Source organism: Lithobates pipiens, unplaced genomic scaffold, assembly GCF_037356315.1.
Source record: "Lithobates pipiens isolate NorthernLeopardFrog02 unplaced genomic scaffold, aLitPip1_a1.2 Scaffold_30, whole genome shotgun sequence".
NCBI classification, from domain to species: Eukaryota; Metazoa; Chordata; class Amphibia; order Anura; family Ranidae; genus Lithobates; species Lithobates pipiens.
Genome location: NW_027507791.1, coordinates 171,508,627 through 171,526,486, shown reverse-complemented (window position 1 = coordinate 171,526,486; position 17,860 = coordinate 171,508,627). Strand labels below are relative to the sequence as shown.

Genomic DNA, 17,860 nt, shown 5'->3' with positions numbered 1-17,860 from the left:
TGTATACAGACGGACTAGTGTATACAGAGAGGCTTGGGTATACAGAGAGCTAATGTATAAAGAGCAGCTAGTGTATACAAAAGACATCCAAGGGTATACAGAGAGACTCGTGTATGCAGAAGACCGGCTAGTTTATACAGAGAGGCTAAAGTGTACAAAACACAGGCTAGATTATACAGAAGAACGTCCTGGGTATGCAGAGATGGAGGCTAGGGTATACAGAGAGAGAGTGAGGCTGGGTTACACAGAGAGGCAGGAGTATGCAGACTTGCTAGGGTATACAGAGAGCGAGGCTAGAGTATGCATACTTGCTAGTGTATACAGGTGGACTAGTGTATACAGAAGACCGGTTAGTTTATACAGAGAGGCAAATGTGTACAAAAGACAGGCTAGTGTATACAAATAGGCTAGATTATAGAGAAGAACGTCCTGGGTATGCAGAGATGGATGGCTAGTGTATACAGATAGGCTAGATTATACAGATAGGCTAGATTATACAGAAGAACGTCCTGGGTATGCAGAGATGGAGGCTAAGGTATACAGAGAGAGAGGCTAGAGTACGCATACTTGCTAGTGTATACAGATGGACTAGTGTATACAGAGGACCGGCTAGTTTATACAGAGAGGCTAATGTGTACAAAAGACAGGCTAGTGTATACAAATAGGCTAGATTATAGAGAAGAACGTCCTGGGTATGCAGAGAGAGAAGTTGGGTTACAAAGAGAGGCTAGTGTATGCAGACTTGCTAGTGTATACCGGTGGACTAGTGTATACAGAGAGGCTTGGGTATACAGAGAGCTAATGTATAAAGAGATGCTAGTGTATACCGACGGACTAGTGTATACAGAGGACCGGCTAGTTTATACAGAGAGGTTGATGTGTAAAAAAGACAGGATAGTTTATACAGATAGGCTAGATTATACAGAAGAACGTCCTGGGTATGCAGAGATGGAGGCTAGGGTATACAGAGAGAGAGAGCGAGGCTGGGTTACACAGAGAGGCAGGAGTATGCAGACTTGCTAGTGTATACAGATGGACTAGTGTATACAGTAGACCGGCTAGTTTACACAGAGAGGCTAATGTGTACAAAAGACAGGCTAGTGTATACAGATAGGCTAGATTATACAGAAGAACGTCCTGGGTATGCAGAGATGGAGGCTAGGGTATACAGAGAGAGAGGCTAGAGTATGCATACTTGCTAGTGTATACAGGCGGACTAGTGTATACAGAAGACCGGTTAGTTTATACAGAGAGGCTAATGTCTACAGAAGACCGGCTAGTGTATACACATAGGCTAGATTATAGAGAAGAACGTCCTGGGTATGCAGAGATGGAGGCTAAGGTATACAGAGAGAGAAGTTGAGTTACAAAGAGAGGCTAGTGTATGCAGACTTGCTAATGTATACCGGTGGACTAGTGTATACAGAGAGGCTTGGGTATACAGAGAGCTCATGTATAAAGAGATGCTAGTGTATACAAAAGACAACCAAGAGTAGACAGTGAGGCTCATGTATACAGAAGACCGGCTACAGAGAAGCTAATTTGTACAAAAGACAGGCTAGTGTATACAGATAGGCTAGATTATACAGAGGAAGGTCCTGGGTATGCAGAGATGTAGGCTAGGGAATCCAGAGAGAGACTGTGTTACACAGAGAGGCTAGAGTATGCAGAAGACCGGCTATTTTTTTTTTTACAGATAGGCTGTACACAAAATAGAGTCAGAAAGAGAATCCTATTGCATAGAGGTAGCGAGAGATGGTTGCATTAATCTTAATGTGCAGTGTGTAAAAGGTTTTAAAAAGATGGTTTTGTGTGACTTTTGCTTTAACGTAAAATTAGCTGTAGACATTATAACTTGTTACAATGATTTAGAGATAGTAATCTCTATAAAATAATAATAATAAGTATAGCAAAACAAACACTGGCAGAAAGACGGCTTACACTGCTTTTCTCACATTTTGCTGCGGTAAAAAGAAATGTTTTGTCACTGTGTTTTAACTGTGACAGATAAGGTGGAGAAAAAGAAGTAATACAGTACATGACAGCTGATACTGGTTGAGTAATAAAACTGTTTTATTAAGATGTAAGACTAGTTTTATTCTCTACATATAGGCTTTTCAGAGAGTTGTATAATATAGGCGACCAATAGGACATTTAAATGGCTTAATATTGTAGGGAGGAAGTATCGCAGTTCAAAGGTAAGAGATTGAAAGCTTAGCTTGAAAATGGCCGAGAAATAGTTGCGTTAGTCTAAATTTAAAGGATATGCCGGTACCAATGAGAAAGCTTATATTAGACTAGTTGATCTTTGCATTACACAATCCTATTATTATTATTATTATTATTATTATTATTATTAAGATCATAGTGCAGAGAGATACTCAGTTAATGTCAGAGATACTCGGTCAATGTCAGAAAAGCAATAAAACTGTTTACATCGTTAGAGAGCGATAGTTACATTACTCTTAGTATGTGCAGCATGTCTGGTAGCAAATGGATGGTTTTGTGAACATTTTGCATTAAGGTACAATTAGCGGTAGAACTCATGGAAGTGAATAGATTTAAGCGGATTTTGAGATAGTACTCTCCATTTCTAATAAGAAATAAAGAAAAATAAGTCAGGATGGTGTGTCAGGACTGTCACATACTCACAGTTCCGGTACAAATATGCAAAATAGAGCAAAAGAGTACATGGTTTATTTTGATGTATGATAGTTTTATTGCATGCTTGATGTGGATGATTAAAATCGTGTAGTGATCTATATTTAGCATAAGAATGAAAAGGCATAACCTGGCAATGAGACAAACTCCATTAGAGATGTGAGCTAGATGAAATAATGAGATGTCTCTGTATAGCCCAGATTGTCTTCTGTTATCACTTAGCCTACCCTCTAAATTCACTAGCCTCTCTATATACACCAGTATGTTTACACTAGCCGGTCTTCTGCATACAATAGCCTGTCTTCGATATACACTAGCCTATGTTCTGAATACACTAGCCCGTCTTCTGTCTTCTGTATGCCCTAGCCTGTCTTCTGTATACATTAGTCTCTCTGTATAAACTAGCATCTCTGTATACCCCAAACTGTCTTCTGTAAAAACGTGTCTCTCTTTATAGCCTGTCTAGCCTTTCTTCTGTACACACTAGCTTCTCTGTATACACTAACCAGGCTTCTATATACAATAGCTTCACTCTATGCACTAGCCTCTCTGTATAATCTAGCCTCTCTATATACCCTAGATAGTGTTCTGCATCTCCGTAGTGGTAGCCTCTCCGTAGAAGCCAGCCTTTATTCTGTATTCACTAGCCTTTCTTCTGTATGCTGTAGTCTTCTATATATACTAGCTTCTCTGTACACCCTTGCATCTCTGTAATACACTAAACCCTCTGTATACCACAGCCTGTCTTCTGTATACACTAGACTGTAAACACTAGCTAGAATACACCAGCCTGTCTTCTGTACCCACTAGAATCTCTGTATACACTACCCAGTCTTCTGTATACACTGTCAGCTTGGATGTATACCCAAGCCTGTCTTCTGTATACACTAGTCTCTCTAGATGCACGGTCCTATCTGTATACACTCGACTCTCTCTATACACTAACCTCTCTATATACACTAACATCTTTGTATATACTAGCCTCTCTTTAAATTAGCCTCTCTGTGTACCCCAGCCTCATTGTTTACTCTAGCATCTCTGTATACTCAAGCCTATCTGCTTACACGAGTCTGTATTCTGTATTCACTAGCCTGTATTCACTAGCCTTATATATACTAGCTTCTCGCTTCTCTGTACACCCTTGCATCTCTGTACACTAGACTCTCTGAATACACTAAACCCTCAGTATACCACAGCCTGTCTTCTGTATACATTAGACTGTAAAAACTAGCTAGAATACACCAGCCTGTGTTCTTTACCCAATAGACTCTCTGTATGCACTACTCAGTCTTCTGTATACACTGTCAGCTTTGATGTATACCCAAGCCTGTCTTCTGTATACACTAGTTTCTCTATATGCACTGTCCTTTCTGTATACTCTCGACCCTCTCTATACATTAACCTCTCTATATACACTAACATCTTTGTATATACTAGCCTCTCTTTAAATTAGCCTCTCTGTGTACCTCAGCCTCACTGTTTACTCTAGCATCTCTGTATACTCAAGCCTATCTACATACACGAGTCTTCTGTATTGTGTATTAACTAGCCTTTCTTCTGTATGCTGTAGTCTTCTATATATACCAGCTTCTCTGTACACTCTTGCATCTCTGTAAACACTGTGTAAACTAGCCAGTCTTATGTATACACTCGCCGACTGTATACACTAGACTCTCTGAATACACTAAACTCTCTGTATACCACAGCCTGTCTTCTGTATACACTAGACTGTAAAAACTAGCTAGAATACACCAGCCTGTCTTCTGTACCCACTAGACTCTCTGTATACACTACCCAGTCTTCTGTATAGAATGTCAGCTTTCATGTATACCCTTTCTGTATACACTAGCTTCTCTATATGCACTGTCCTTTCTGTATACACTCGACTCTCTCTATACACTAACCTCTCTATATACACTAACATCTTTGTATTTGTCTTTAAACTAGCCTCTCTGTGTACCCCAGCCTCACTGTTTACTCTAGCATCTCTGTATACTCAAGCCTATCTACATACACGAAACCTGTATTCTGTATTCACTAGCCTTTCTTCTGTATGCTGTAGTCTTCTATATATACCAGCTTCTCTGTACACCCTAGCACTGTAACAGTACTAGGTTCCTGTATTACAGAAACAGAACACCAGCAATAAGGTGTATACTGTGCAGGAGGCACACAACACCGACTCTAACTTCTGCACTGCAGATGCATGTATTGCAGAAATTGAACACCAGTAATAATATGTGTACTGTGCAGGAGGCACATAACACCCACTGTAACAGTGCTAGGTTCCCAAGCAGTAAAGGCACTGTCCCTGCCTATAGTCCTCTTTCCCTGACCACCGCAACACACTATACAAGGCCGCCGCGCTGGCGGCCTTATATAGTGTGGGGTGTGTACTAAACCCCCCTGAGCTATAATTGGCCACAGGAATCCTGCCTGTGGTGAATTGTGGCTCTCTTCACAGAGGATGTCACATCTGTTCTTATTATATAGAACCTATTATGCTCCTCGTAAACTTTTTCAGTTTGGCCGAACGGCCGGACGCAAGTTGCCCCCGGTGCGGGAACATGGGGGGAGACATGATGCACATGTTTTGGAGATGCCCGAAGTTGATCCGCTACTGGACAGAGGTGACAGGAACCATTGATCGGGTGGTTGGAACCTCCACCAGGATGGAGGCGAAGTATTGTCTCCTGGGATTAGTTGAAGGAGTTGGAAACCCGGGAAGTAGCCAGATGGCAGTTCTGAGATGCCTATTTCAGGCAAGGAAACTGATTGCTCAACCCTGCTTAGCCTCCAATGTTGGCAATGACTTGGTTTTTTTCGCTTGTTTCCCAAGATGACCATGTTGGCGTTTGTCAAGATGGTTGAGAGTGCCCGAAGAGATCGCCTATGGCCCCATCACGTTGAAAGTGCCTGATCTTGTCTGATCTCGGAGGCTAAGCATTGTCGGGCCTGATTAGTAACTGGATGGGAGACCAACTGGGAATACCAGGTGCCGTAGGATTCTTTTTATGTTGTTGGCGTTGACATGGTTTATTTTTTCCGCTTGTTTCCCAAGGTGATCATCTTGGCATTTGTCAAGAGGGCTGAGAGAGCCCAAAGAAATCTCCTACGGCCACATCCCCCTGAAAGCGCCCGATCTCATCTGATCTCAGAGGCTAAGCAGGGTCCGGCCTGGATAGTACCTAATTAAAGGTGCCGTAGGAATCTTTTTATATTAATGGCTTTGACCTGTTTTTCTTTCGCTTGTTTCCCAAGGTGACCATTTTAGCATCAGTCAAGAGTTTTGAGTATGTCCCAAAGCGTTCGCCTGAGGTCACATCACCCTGAAAGCGCCCAATCTCAGAGGCTAAGCAGGGTCTGGGTCAGATGGGAGACCGGCAGGGTCTATGTTGTTGGCGTTGACCTTTTTTTTTTCACTTGTTTCCCAAGATAACCATCTTGGTATTTGTCAAGAGGGTTGAGAGTGTCTAAATATTACACATATGGCCACAACACCCTGAAAGCGCACAATCTCATTGATCTCGGAGGCCTAGCAGTGTACGGCCTGGTTAATACCTGTATGGGAGACCATCTGTGAATACCAGGTGCCGTAGGCTTCTTTTTATGTTGTTGGCGTTTACCTGTTTATTTTCGCTTGTTTCCCAAGGTGACCATCTTGGCGCTTAACAAGAGGGTTGAGAGTGCCCAAAGAGATCACCTACGGCCCCATCACCCTGAAAGCGCCCAATCTCATCTGATCTCAGAGGCTAAACAGTGTCGGGCCTGGTTAGTACCTGGATGGGAGACCGCCTGGAAATACCAGGTGCCATAGGCTTCTTTTTTTGTTGTTGGCTTTGACCTGTTTTTTTTCCCTTGTTTCCCAAGGTGACCATCTTGGCATTTGTCAAGAGGGTTGAGAGTGCACAAAGAAATTGCCTATGGGCACAACACCCTGAAAGCGCCCAATCTCGTTTGGTCTCAGAGGCTAAGCAGGGTTGGGCCTGGTTTGTACCTGGATGGGAGACCGCCTGGGTTTTCCAGATGCCGCAGGCTTCTTTTTATGTTGTTGGCGTTGACTTGTTTTTTTTGTTTGTTTCCCAAGGTGACCATCTTGGCGTTTGTCAAGAGGGTTGAGCGTGCATTTGATCTCAGAGGCTAAGCAGGGTTGGGACATGCTTAGTACCTGTATGGGAGACCGCCTGGGATTTCTCAATGCCATAGGCTTTAGTTTTAAGCTGTTGGCATTGACTTATTTTTTTTATTTTTATTATTCTTTTATTAAGTAGAACAACATAAATATAACAGTCAACCATACAGCATGACCCAGGGTCACAATTACATGCTAACAAAAAATAGGCAGCCAAATAACTCTGGGTTCTCAGAGTGGAGTCCTACAGTTTCATGCAGAAAATAGAGAAACCCCACCTCCGACATGTAGTACAGTATAACTAGTGCAGCTCCGTTCGGACAAATGTAATCATGGAGAACAACTGGGACCACAGCGAGCCAGCTTATCATGACCTACGTGAACCAGAGTAAAATATGAGCCGGTCATGTCCAGAACCCTGGGGTTCTTCTGGGTCCTGAAGGCTAGTAAGGAGACAAGGCATAGTTAAAGGGAGGACGGGGGAAGAAGAGAGTGCAAAGACGGAGAGAGAGGAGGTGGGGGGATGGCGGCGGGGAAAAAAAGAAAAATAAAGACAAAAAGGGAGGGGGGAATGCCACCCAGGGCAGACATGGCCTACGTAGGTAAACGTTAGATGTTCAGTCGTTTTCTGGGACGGGGGCACTGCTCACCTCCCGAATGTAGTCTCGAGTACCAGTAAAATACCTCCAGGGCCTCCATGTAACACTAAATGCCTCTTCAGTGTTGTGAAGGGTGGCGGTCAATTCTTCCATCCGGAGAATATGATTGACTTTGGAATACCACAGCACCTTGGATGGGGGCTGAGGCTGCCTCCACAGTGCGGGAATGCAGGCCCGGGCGGCATTCAGGAGTTGCATCGTGAGGTTTTTTTTGTATTTTCGAACAGGCTGTTCGGTCAAGTGTAGAAGGCACGCTACTGGGAACCCAAAAGTTCCTCAAGGTCGGGCATGCCCAGAAAAGGTGTCCCATGGTCCCCATATCTGAATTTCACCTCCAACAAACATCCGGGATCGATCTATCCATTTTATTCAGAAGGTATGGGACTCTATACCAGCGTGAGACTATCTTGTATCTTGATATTGGTTTGCGATGGAAGCTTTATGTACTAAGGTCAGGATCTTCCCTATCTGTTGTGGGGTAAATGTGATGCCTAAGTCCCTCTCCCATTCGTGGATAAATGGTGGGGTCGACTCCTCCTCCTGACTACTCAATAGGTTGTACAGGAGGGAGAGGGTGTGTTGCACAGGTTCCCTTTTGTGACAGATGGATTTATAGGGTGTCAGGTCTCTAGGAGTGTAGGGGGCCCTTTGTATGGCCAGAAGAAAGTGACGAAGTTGATAAGGACTAAACAAGTCAAGCGGAGGGTCAGAAAGCTCGGCGACAGTTTGCGTGGTCGGGAGCCCTCCCGTGGGCCACACCTCTCCCAGACGCTGTTTCCCCACCACTGTCAACTGTCGCAGTTTCTTGTTGGTAAATCCCGGTGGGAAGTCTGGATTACCTATAACCGGAGTCATTGGTGATGGCAGGGGAGCAATGTGTGTGCAGCGGAACAACCTCCGCACAACAGCCAACGTAGCTCCCACTACGGGGTGACCTCTGAGGTCTTTTGGTAGGGAGGACAGGAGCCACGGGGAGGTCAATAGGAGAATGGAACCATCCTCAATCTCCATCTCCACCCACTGCTTGTGTGGGCCATTACAATGCCAATCAACGACTCTCGCTAGCAGAGTCACTCTGTAGTATTGTCTGAGATCTGGGAGACCCAGACCCCCCTTGTCCTTTGGTCTGGCAAGCAATTGCAAACGGGCTCTGGGCGGTTTGCGCGCCCAAATAAAGTCCCGGAGCAGCACCTGCAGTTGTCTGAAAAAAATTGGGGGTAACCGGATCGGTAATGTCTGGAACATGTATAAGATCCGAGGGAGGGCCATCATTTTGAATGCATTACAGCGCCCGAACCAGGTCAGTGTTAAAGCATGCCAGTTTCCCAAATCAGATTTCAGTCTATCCAGGAGAGGGACAAAATTAAGCAGGTACAATTGCGCTAAATCCGCTGCGATGTCAACGCCCAGTTAACGTATAGATTTTTCAGCCCAGTAGAATGGAAAAGCGGACCGGAGCCTCTTGGCCTCACCATCCGGGACCGATATATTCAATACAGCCGACTTGGCGCAATTGTTTTTATAGTTTGATAGGCTGCCGTGTCGCTGTAGAGACGCAAGTATTTTGGGAAGCAAAATGTGTGGATTGGAGACGGAAAAAATTAGATCGTCAGCGTACGCCGCAATTTTGTGGTGTGCCGAGGGTTTGGATATGCCAGTAATATTCGGGTCATTCCGAACGTGACACATAAGTGGTTCCAGTGTCAGAATTAAAATTAGGGGAGACAGAGGGCACCCCTGCCTTGTCCCATTAGTGATGGGGAAAGAGTCCGAGCACCCCTCGCTCACCCGTACCGCTGCCGACGGCGTGGAGTAAAGCGACATTACCCAGCTCATCATGTTGGGGCTAAGACCTATATGTTCCAGGGTGGCCTGCATAAAGTGCCAGGCCACCCTGTCAAAGGCCTTCTCCGCGTCCGTTGACAACATAAGCAAGGGCCTTCCCTGTACATGCGCCGCATGGATTAAATTGAGGACTCGGGCCGTATTGTCTCTAGCTTCCGACTTATTTATATTTTTTTGCTTGTTTCCCAAGGTGACCATCTTGGCGTTTGTCAAGAGGGTTGAAAGTGCCTGAAGAGATTGCCTGCGGGCACATCACCCTGAAAGCACCCGATCTCGTTTGATGTTGGAGGCTAATAGAGTCGGGCCTTGTTAGTACCTGGATGGGAGACCGCCTGAGAATACCAGGTGTCGTAGACTTCTTTTTATGTTGTTGGCGTTGACCTGTTTTTTTTTCGCTTATTTCCCAAAGTGACCATCTTGGTGTTTGTCAAGAGGGTTGAGAGTGCCTGAAGAGATTGCCTATGGCCACATCACTCTGAAAGCACCCAATCTCGTCTGATCTTGGAGGCTAAGAAGAGTCGGGCCTGGTTAGTACCTGGATGGGAGACCACCTGGGATTACCAGTTATTGTAGGCTTCTTTTTATGTTGTTGGCGTTGATTCGTTTTCTTTTTTTTGCTTGTTTCCCAAGGTGACCATCTTGGCATTTGTCAAGAGGGTTGAGAGTGCCCAAAGTGATCGCTTACAGCAGCATCACCCTGAAAGAGCCCTATCTCTTCTCTTCTCTGAGGCTAAGAAGGGTTGGGCCTAGTTAGTACCTGGATGGGAGATGGTGTTGGAATACCAGGTGCCGTATTCTTCTTTTTATGTTGTTGACATTGACCTGTTTTTTTTTCACTTGTTTCCCAAGGTGAGCATCTTGGCATTTGTCAAGAGGGTTGAGAGTGCCCGAAGAGATCACCTATGGCCCCATCACCCTGAAAACGCCCAATCTCGTCTGATCTCGGATGCTAAACAGTGTCGGGCCTGGTTAGTACCTGGATGGGCGACCGCCTGGGAATACCAGGTGCCATAGGCTTCTGTTTTTTTTATTTTTTATTTAGTAGTATGCGACATACAATGCAAAGGCAACTTCACAGAATGTGTGATACAAATAGTTACAAACAAATGATCATATTGCATGGATATCAGAGCCAATGGTAAGAAGTCTGAGGAGAATAGCACGTGTACAGCTTTGCGGTCATATCAAGATGAGATTAAAGCTCCATCTCGTTGGGATCCTCTACCACTTAAATTATTATTGATACTAGCCCTGCTACCCTCGAAGAGTTTAGATATCCATAGATAGGGGAAGAGTATTGTGTAGTAGTCAAATGGGGTCGGAACATACCATTTTCTTTTCCCTTTTTTGAGTTAAGAAGGGAAATAGTAGAACTGAAAGGAGGGAGAAGGGGAAAGAGAAGATTGGGGAAGGAAATGGCAGAAAAGGAAAAGAAGGGGTAAGGGGGTGTCGTGGGTAGAGTGGATAGGGTGGGGTCCCCTCCCAGGGAGCAAGAGACGCCCTCGGCTGGGTAGGGTCCCCTCCCAGGGAGCAAGAGACGCCCTCGGCTCACCAGCTCATCAGCTGTCCAACGTTTGGAACAGCGATCTCCAACGATCACCATGAGCTTACTATGTCTCGCGGAGGTATTCCTCCGAAAAGCGAAACTGGGTCCAGTAGAACCATCTGTTCCCATGCTCCTCCGTTTTATCCCTCATTGTGGCAGTCAGGTCTTCCATTCGTTCAATATCATTTACCCTTGCGAACCACTGGGTCACCATTGGAGCAGATTGCTCTTTCCACGACTTGGGATGCAGGCCCTAGCTGCATTGAGGAGATGTTTATGATAACGCTTATGATAACGCTTTCTCGACATAGGAGTTAGATTGAGAAGAACTGCTGCGGGATCATTGGCTAAGGAAATGTCTGTGAACTTGTGGATGAGTCTCAGGACAGGCTGCCAGAATGTTTGTAATTTAGGGCATTCCCAGAAAATGTGGAGAATGGTGCCAGTCTGTTGCCCACAGTGACAGCAGAGGTCAGATTGACCGGGGAATATTTTGGCCAACACCACCGGTGTACGATACCAGCGTGTGATCAGCTTATATGAGATCTCCTGATATTTACTGCAGAGTGACGACTTATGGGCGAAAAAGAGTATTCTGTCCTTCTGTGGTTTGGAGAATGTAGTTTGTAAGTCCCTTTTCCATTTAGCTAGGAAGGGTGGATCCGTGGAGGATTGTGCGTCTGTCAGGATTTGGTAGGACCTAGAGAGGGAACCACGAATTGGGCCATCATCCAGGCAAAGTTCCTCGAAGGGGTGGAATTGTCTAGAGAAGAACGAATGGTTAGGTAGTGATCCGAGGAAATGGATTAGCTGTCTAGCTCTCCAGCTATCCAATGCAACAGGTACTTGCTCTAGCAGTATGGTCCCCGTGGGAATCAAGCCCGTGGGTCCAAGAAATAGGGCTGCTCTCAGAAGCCCTTTCGGGGCTTGCCTGGTAAAGGCCTGGTCAGACAGGCCCGGAGGGAATCTAGGATGTCCAATAATTGGGGTCATAGGAGAAGGGAAGTTAGTCAGGTGGGAAAGGTGAAAAAAACTATCCATCTCGGCGAGCGAGGGGCCAATTAACGGGTGAGTAGTCACACAGGGCTCCAATGGCCTCCCCACCCAAGGCAGACCAGCCAGTGGAACCCGTGCCATCTCCTGCTCTAGCTTGACCCATAGCTTCAGTTCCCCATGCCGGTGTCTTATCACATATGGTCCCCCATCGGATAGTGTCCGCTGTGTACTGCGCATGCGCAGTACACAGCAACACAGATTCCGAAAATTGCCGAGCATGAACGGCGCCTGCGCACTGAGTCCAGGTTCTATCCCCACTATCCAAGTGGACATAGAGTAAGAATATAAAAGAGCCGAGCGCAGCGAGGCCGAGCCCGAAGCGTGGCGAGCGAAGCTCACCTGCGAGGGGCCCTCTAATATTCACAACCCTATGTCCGCTTGGATGGTGGGGCTACCACCTCCACTCACCGCGCAGGCACCGTTCAGCTTCGGAGATTTTCCGAAGCTTCGTCTGCTCCGTACTGCGCATGCGCAGTACGGCGCGGACACTATATCATGGCCGGACAGTATATGGCAGAACACCGGCACCAGTCAACCACCGGTGTCATGTGCGTCGCTGTGTAATATAGAGCAGGGTCCGGGAAGCCAATACCTCCCCGCAATTTCGGTCGCAATAGCATTGCCCTACCAATACGCATATGTTTTCCGCGCTAGAGGAACTTGATAAAGATTGAGCGAACCGCATGAAAGAAAGTCTGGGGTATTTTGATAGGTAAGGCTTGTAGTAGATACAGAAGTCGTGGAATCGCGTTCATCTTCAACACATTACAGCGTCCGAACCATGACAGAGCTAGTGGGTCCCATCTTTTAAGGTCCGCTGTAAGCCCATAGGCTTCTTTTTATGTTGTTGGCTTTGACCTGTTTTTTTTTTTGATTGTTTCTCAAGGTGAGCATCTTGGCGTTTGTCAAGAGGGTTGGGCGTGTCTTGAGGAGAACGCTTACGGCCACATCAACCTGAAAGCACCCGATCTCGTCTGTTTTCAGAGGCTAAGCAGCGTCAGGCCTGGTTAGTACCTGGATGGGAGACTCCCTGGGAAGACCAGGTGCCATAGAAGGATCTGGTCTGGTTAGTGTCTTGATTGGGAGATTGCCCAAAGAGAGTGCCTACGACCAAATCACTATACTATATATCTATATCTATAATAATAAATAATATTTTTAGTTATTATATATAAGATACTATATAGGTGATTTGGCCGTAGGCACTCTCTTCGGGCACTCTGAAGCCTCTTGACAAAGGCCAAGATGGTCACCTTGGGAAACAAGCTAAAAAAAACAGGTCAAAGCCAACAACATAAAAAGAAGCCTACGGCATCCAGTATTCCCAGGCGATCTCCCAATCAAGACACTAACCAGGGGGGGCGTGGCCTAGGCATGAAGGAGTGAGGACGCTCTTTTCTGGAGCTCCCGGTCCGTGACCCCTCCGCACCCCTTTACCACAGTCTGGTTGCATATTTCGGCATCGCCGACATCCCCGCGCTTCGGCGGAACACAGCCAGCCGAGCGGGGTCCGCCGCTGCTGCCATGGACAGGTACTTGGTCCCGCTGCAGCCTCCGGCCTCCACGCCGGATCCAGCCAAGATGGCGCCCGCGGCCTCCGGCGCTCCAGGCACAGAGGGAAGGTGAGCAGACTGCTATGCAGGGACACGACATGCCCCCGTTCTCCCCGCCTAGTGACTTGTCCCCGTGTCTCCCACGCTCACTGTCCATGGCCTCGCTTGACAGCCCGGACCATAGCGGCCTGCCACCCTGGTTCCCTCACAACTCCCAACTGTCCCAGAGACCCTCCCGCAGTGGAAGCCTCATCCCAGGACCGAATGGCCAGGCTGCTCTCGCCTCAGACACACAGGGGGACCCACCGCTGCCACCAGCACCGGCATTATTGGGGGACAAGGCCATCCTAGCTTTACTCCAAAACCTTCCCACTAAAGCAGACTTTAGCTGTATGGCAGCCAGGATTGAAACGACCTTGCGACATGAAATCGCAGGGGTCAAACGTGACGTGTCGGCTACGAACGAGCGGGTGACCACCCTGGCATCGGATGTGACCTCCCTGACCACTGATGTTTCTGGCCTGCAAGCCGCACATGATACCCTTGCTGACAGAGTGGCACAGTTGCAACTCCTAGTGGATGACCTTGAGAATCGCAACCGCAGACGCAACATCAGGATCAGAGACTTGCCCGAAGCCACTGGCCAGGCAGACCTCAAAGCCACAGTTACAGCTATATTTAATGCCTGTCTGGACCGCGCTGCTGACACAGTAATAGCCATTGATAGAGTCCACAGGACCCTGGGCCCCAGGAGCCCCACAGAGAACCGGCCACGTGACGTTTTATGCTGTCTCCACAATTACTCAGTTAGGGAGGATGTCCTGCAAGCGTCGTGGCGCAAAGGCAGCATTGATTTTGACGGGGCCCAAGTCACCCTTCTGCCAGATGTATCCCGCAAGACCTTCCAGATGAGACGCTGTCTGCGACCCCTTCTGGAACACCTAACTGAACGGAGGATTCCATACAAGTGGGGCCATCCGTTTCACCTTATAGTGCGCAAAAATGGGAGGCCCCTTGCGCTACGACACCCTTCGGAGGTCCCGTCCTTTCTGGAGGCTTTGGGCCTGCCCTCGGTTCAGGTCCCCGACTGGTTGGCTCCTGTTGTCCCCCAGGGAGCAGTGGCCCCGACGAACAACCCCTCAACCAGGCCACAGAGAGTGAGACGCCACCATCGATCCCAACGTCAGAGATCGCAGGCCCCTCAAGATCGTGAACCCTGAGAGAGTACAGTAATTTTCCGTTATTCCTGTGTTATACCCTTTTTTTTTTGTTTTCTTTTTCTCTACCAACATAGACGGCTGGAGTATCCAGCTTTGTGTTGTTTACCATGCCACGGGCCATTGTTCCCAGCGCCCCCGCTAGGGGAGAGGAAGGACATTGGAAGAACAGAGTTGGACACTGCACTTCCTGGACGAAGCCCTGAGTTATTGGCGGTACTGTTCACCATTCTCGTTACTGTTTATCTACACTTGCCCTAGTCTCGGCGCTCTTTGTGTTTTTGGACTGCCTGGTGGTGCCCCCCGGGTGCCCCTGGGCGGCGTTCCCGCTCCCTCCCCCTCTCCTCCCCCCCTTTTTTTCCATTTTTTTTTGGGGGGGGGGGAGGGGCGGGTGCCTGGGTGGTATAAAGTTATCTATACTCTGTGTTGAAAAGTTTATTATGTTGGTCTAATTATGCACTGTTCTACTGTTGTTAACTGCCCGATACCTGCTGCAGTGATGTTCTATAATGCGTTTGATGTCGTAGTTAAGATGCCAAAGAAGCTCCGTGCATGCCCGATTGCGACTGCATGGACCATGGGATGCTGGAGGGGTACTGCACCGATGAGTTCCTCCCTCTGCAGTGCCTTACCTCTTCCCCCACTAGGCCCCTCTGCCCTAACCGGCAGGTTCTCTCTGATAGGAGCTTTAGCAATTCCCCGATCTATCCCCACCCCTCCTACCCTCCTCCTCCCTACTAACTCCGGACCTTCTCCGCTTCGTTACTGCTTTTCCTTTTTCTCCTCCTCTTCCTCTGTGCTTGAACTCTATATCTACTACTGACTCTGGTGGAGACCGCCGGCCGGGTACCACTGCCGTCATGGCCCTGAAGCTGGTTTCCTGGAATGTGAAAGGGCTGAATGTACCTGAAAAAAGGTCCAGCTGCCTAACAGAATTGTGGCGGATGAAGCCCCAAATAGTTTTCCTCCAGGAGACCCATTTCAGGACAGACCAAATACCACGGCTTTATAGTAAGCACTTCCCCCTGGCCCACCACAGCACGTCCCCTACTTCCAAATCGAGAGGAGTGTGTGTTCTTCTTGCTAAAAACTTGCCGTGGCGCCTGTTAGCTGTCCAAGCCGATAGTGAAGGGAGATATCTCTTCATTAAGGGAACTCTCCACTCGCAAACTTTTACTCTTGCCAACCTATACATGCCAAATGTGGACTAGCTGCCGGCCTTAGAAGCATGCTTGGATGCCCTGGCTGCATTCTCGGAGGGTACTTTGATCGTTGGGGGGGACTTTAACCTCACCTTGGACCCCCACAGAGACTCATCATCGGGCACCTCTGCGATTTCTGCGAGAACGCGTTCACACATAAGAGACCTGCTACACTCCCACCGACTGATCGATGTGTGGCGTACGCTTCACCCACAGGATAGGGACTATACATTCTTTTTCACCGCTCATGGTTCTTACTCACGTATAGATATGTTTTTAGTCACCCACAATGCTATCCCGGCGGTCACAGACGCTCAGATAGGCCACATAGCCCTGTCTGACCATGCCCCGATTTCTTTGATGCTGAAGCTACAACAGGAGTCGCGTGGGCAGTCCTGGTGGAGACTGAACGAGTCTCTCCTGAAGGACCCTGAGACCCACGCAGACCTGCTTAGGGAATTAGAAAGTTACTTTGATCATAACCGTGATTCTGTTTCCAACCCCCTCATGTTATGGGCGGCTCATAAATGCTACATTAGGGGCATTCTTATTAAACATGGTCATAGACTCAAAGTGGCCAAAACTGAGGCTCTCTCCAAACTTATTGCCAAGTTGCATGCGTGTGAACAACGACACAAATCCCAGCCGACTGCTGCGCTGGAGGTGGAGGTGAGAGATCTTAGAGAACAAATCAGAGATTTCTCTCTCTTTCAGGCTAGAACCAGACTCATGTGGGTTCGCAGGACGTATTATGAATATGGAGACAGGTGTAGTAGGTCCCTAGCGAACTCCCTGCGTGCCCAACGCAACGCGTCCTTCATTCCAACCATAACCTCCCCTTCGGGTGCCAAGCTTCATGATTCACGGGAGATAGCGGAGTGTTTCCGATCTTTCTATGAAGCCCTTTATAACTTGCACCCCCGGGACTCAGGAGACGCCCTCCAGGCCGGCACAGCGGCCATTGACGAGTACCTAGCTTCGGCAAACCTCCCGTCGCTGACACAGGAAGAGATAGAGCTTCTCTCGCAACCTATCTCCCCGGAGGAATTGTCGGCAGCTTTAAGAGACTCACCCAAGGGCAAGGCACCAGGCCCAGATGGGTTTACGGTCCCTTATTATAAGGCCTTCCTCTCCCTGTTGTCCACGCCGTTTGTGTCAGCTTTTAACGCCCTATTGGAGGGCCAGACCTTTCCACCGGAGCTGTTGCAGGCAAGCATCTCGGTCATACTCAAGCCGGAGAAGGATCCGCTTCTCTGTGCGAACTACAGGCCCATCTCCTTATTAAACAGCGACCTTAAGCTCTTCACTAAGATACTGGCGGAGCGGTTGGCGCCCATTCTCCAACGCCTGATACCTCTGGATCAGGTGGGGTTTATTCGTAACAGGGAAGCCCGAGACAACACTACCAGGACAATCAATGTTATAGAACGCGTCAGACGCCTTAAACTACCGATTATGTTGCTCTCTGTGGACGCAGAAAAAACGTTTGACAGGGTGAGCTGGCCTTTTTTGCTAGCCACCCTGCGAAGCTTGGGTGTACCCCCCCATGCTTTCATGGGTTACAGCTCTTTACTCGTCACCGACGGCGATGGTTAGGGTCAATGGGTTTGCCTCGTCGCGTTTCACTATTGGCAATGGAACGAGGCAGGGATGCCCGTTGTCCCCCCTTTTGTTTGTCCTATCGCTTGAACCCTTGCTGCACCACATCAGGCAGAACATAGACATCAAGGGACTGGACACCCCCTCACACCACCATAAGGTCGCAGCCTTTGCAGATGACCTCTTGTTCTATGTCTCGGAGCCTCACATTACATTGCCGAATCTCTTAGCGGAAATAAGACGATATGGCACCCTGTCAAATTTTAAAATTAACTTACAGAAATCGGAAGCACTCAACGTCTCCCTGTCTACCAACGCCCAGACGAGTCTAAGCACTAATTTTCCCTTTCGTTGGGCAACTGGGGCTATACAATATCTGGGTACCAAGGT

General features: G+C 47.8%; 4 pseudogenes; all 4 read left to right on the top strand.

The window, feature by feature from the left end:
* Positions 1–5,549: 5,549 nt before the first annotated feature.
* LOC143949265 (5S ribosomal RNA) lies at positions 5,550–5,668 on the top strand (annotated as a pseudogene).
* A 694-nt stretch (positions 5,669–6,362) lies between these two features.
* LOC143948888 (5S ribosomal RNA) lies at positions 6,363–6,481 on the top strand (annotated as a pseudogene).
* Positions 6,482–9,754: 3,273 nt separating this feature from the next.
* On the top strand, positions 9,755–9,873 carry LOC143947950 (5S ribosomal RNA; annotated as a pseudogene).
* Positions 9,874–10,195: 322 nt separating this feature from the next.
* Positions 10,196–10,314, top strand: LOC143946832 (5S ribosomal RNA; annotated as a pseudogene).
* The last annotated feature ends 7,546 nt before the right edge of the window (positions 10,315–17,860 follow it).